This window comes from Diadema antillarum, unplaced genomic scaffold, assembly GCF_040938485.1.
Source record: "Diadema antillarum isolate AM-2024a unplaced genomic scaffold, OU_Dant_1.0 seq00000150_RagTag, whole genome shotgun sequence".
Taxonomy (NCBI): domain Eukaryota; kingdom Metazoa; phylum Echinodermata; class Echinoidea; order Diadematoida; family Diadematidae; genus Diadema; species Diadema antillarum.
The window spans coordinates 203,599-206,962 of NW_027271223.1; the positions used below are offsets into that span (position 1 = coordinate 203,599).

Consider the following 3,364-nt stretch of genomic DNA (forward strand, 5'->3'; position numbering starts at 1 on the left):
TCTCCCGAGCCTTGGAAACCCTGAATATGCTGCTGCATAATTATCATGACTTCAAGTATACTGGGGGATAGGCAAATGTTCTCAAAGTCTTGTAGTTCCGTGATACACTAAATCCCAAACGATGTCTCTCATATTTGCTGACTGGCACTCGTTGCAACATTTACATTCCCTTGACACTGGCATAATGCTGCAACAGGTGCAGCTACACCACTGTCCTATCGGCTGGGTAAGTTGATCCTGCCTCTCCTCCCGAGTCCGCTGGCCAGCTTGCTCTTGGCCCTGGGGCTGGAGGCGGGGTTTGACGTCAGTACCACTGCCAGTGCCAACTGGACCTGCAAGGCGAAGTGAATCAAAGTCATATCTCTGCAGACCCCCATTTCTGCCCAGCCCTGCAGAAGTCATACTTGTACTCGTCGTTAAAAATGTACTTGAAAATATTGAGGAGTGAATAACACACAATACAACAACTTTTTTTCAATGAACTGGAGTCTCCTCAGCTGAACAAATTGAACAGTTGAATGCCAAAATATTACCCCCCCCCACCAAAAAAAAAAAAAATAAAAAGTAAAATTGATCAGCTATCTTAGTAATATGCATTTGTGGTTTGTATGCAAAGTAGAATGCAACGCAGGTGGTAGCTTGTAAAAGACCATGGCGATTTGATGTCAAATGCGTACTTTTTAGCTTTTAAAAAATCATATTAATTTTTAAAACATTTTTTATATTTACCACATACAAAAAAGCTTAAAACAACTAATTTTAAAATGATTAAACTACATATTGTTGCATTTTATGATGAATCATAAGTGACCATTTTGAAATACTTAAATTGGTTTTCTAAAGCGCTACCTTCAACCCACAAGTTGTGCATCACCTATGTAGTAGCTTATTGCATGCTCTTGCACAATCACTTGCATTAATTATTTGTCAAAACTTACAGATGGAGACGGTGAATTTCCTTGCATAAAAATTATTGAAAGATTTTGTTATCTACTCTTCTTGATTATCAGTACAGTAAAAACCCTCAGGACTTCATCCCTTTAACATTTGGGAAAAATATACATTTTTCTAGTGTAAATGTATATTTCGGGGGGAATAATGCCTTGCCCTTTATCATGCACAAGACATTAGCCATAGCTGCTTCCATGTCCATGACTCAAAAACAACCACTAAAACTCCAAAAAGAATGATAATGAAAAAACATAAGTTTCGACAGATTTTAAATGGCTAATCTAAAGTAGATCTTGACTGTGTTGTTGTAGCATAACGCACACGTACCACTTCATACAAGAAGGGAATAGTGTATTTGCGTATTGCACTACCGGTGCTGAATAGATAAACAAAATTAATGTACCTGAATTGATTTTTGTTTCTGATCATGTGAGAGGAAATTTGCCACTTTTGGAATGAATCATGCTAATTGCACTGTTATGTAATGGGGTGCAAGCTGTCTGTGATATGTCAATTAGATAGATCTATAATATGTATCTATGGAGGAAAACCATTGAGTAGATTTATTCCATGGTTTAAAGCAACGTTTTGAGTTGACTTTGTCCCTTGTAGTTTCCTTGAGATATTGGCTCTCATCTTCTTCTTTTTCTCATCACTAGTTCTCGCATAGCTTTTTAGAGATGATTCGGATTTGTTCCCTGCCACTGCCATTATATCGCTACTAGCGAAGCCTGCACAATCTAGCGTCGTTACTGTCATTGCTCTCAAGCTGTGATTAGTGTAGTGGTTAATTGACACATCCAGCAGTCTCACAGATCTTCCTCATCTTATTTCCCAAAGTATTCATTCCCAATGGCACATTGTCATACCAAGGTCCTTCCGATGGAGTTGAAGATTTAGGTTCGCTGCCAAAAGGTGGTTGTCTTGGGGTTCATGGAAGATAGATACTTGAGCAATGAAGCAACTGGGCATCTCAAAGAACCAGGTATTTCATACATATGACCACCAAATTCTTTGTCTTCATTTTCACAACGGGATTTTGTAAGCATATCGCGATGTTCGAAGTAACGATGCCCATCATCGATGGACATAGTCTTGAATTTTCATGTTACAAAGATTTTCGCGTCCTCTTTGTCCAAAATATGTCATGACATTTAAAAACAACTTGTTTTGAAGACCAAGTGGTGTCTCTTGTGTTGACGGCATTCGACTTGAAAATCTTCGCCATGTCACTGTTAGTCACAGCTGTCTCTTGCGTAACGAACCCCTTCCCCTCCTTCTTAAGCTTGACCATCATGGCTCTGAAGACACTTTTACTTTCTGGATATTTCACTTGGTCAGTAATATCTTCTCGCTTTGTGGATTGATAATGACAACGCACCCCATACTTGATCGAATGCATTGATTTCTTGGTATACAGACCCCCATCTTCCTTACGCAGACCGGCGTAAAATTGGGAGAGAAACCAATCCAGTTCTGGCGTGGGCAAGCTTTCAATTTCAGCTAGTGAGGTTGACACATATCTTGCAAAAGATTCTTACCAACTCGTGGCAAACATTGTGTTTCTCTTAGTATTATGGGCATCGGAGTCAGATAGTAGGTCCTCCAATTTTTGGTCTGTTAACAAAACAAAATTTGGTCCTGCCATGATGACAAACTCAGCCTCAGACTTCAGAGGGTATAATTACTCCAAAAGAAAACCGAGGTGAATCTGCTGCTGCTGAGCTAGCTACTGACTACCTGTGTACCTAGATAGCTGTGTGCTGCATATTCCGCTTCATTTTTCTTCCACGCCTTACACTCATCTGGATAATTTTCTTCAAATCTGAAGCGCCACAACAAAGATCTTTCGGTGTTTGTAAGGGGCTTTCTTTTCCAGTTATGGCTTATACTAGGCTCGTAACTGGTCAACCTTATAGGCGGCAAGGATCTCCGTTTTGGTCTGGACAGTCTGAAATTAACGTGAAATTTATGAAGATTATTTCAACCAAAGTAATACTAAATACACTTTCTATAGTATGTATACCAGAAAGACTCTTCAACGATAATTAGGATTTTTAAATATGTTTCTGATAATTACCGACGTACCAATTACCGCAGCATTCAATCGGTAACCGGTGAAAAAAAAAATTGCTACCGGTAACCGAAAATGAGGCCAAACATTTAAAAATATACATATAAGAAAAAATAAATAAATATCTGTATTTTTCTTAGACAAATTAAAATAATAAAATCTGGTTTGCCAGGATAGTTCCCCCCTGTACGGCCTTAGTAAAAAACAAAACAAAACAAAACAAAACAAAACTAGAATGCAAGCCATTACCTTGAGAAATTAATTCCCCCCTTCCCCCAGCAAAGAAAGAACGAAGAAGAAGAAGAAAAAACAAAAAACAAAAAACGGGCAACAACTGAA

At 38.6% G+C, this 3,364-nt stretch overlaps 1 pseudogene; it reads right to left on the minus strand.

Moving 5' to 3' along the window:
* Window positions 1–215: 215 nt before the first annotated feature.
* LOC139727747 (uncharacterized) lies at window positions 216–2,599 on the minus strand (annotated as a pseudogene).
* Window positions 2,600–3,364: the final 765 nt, after the last annotated feature.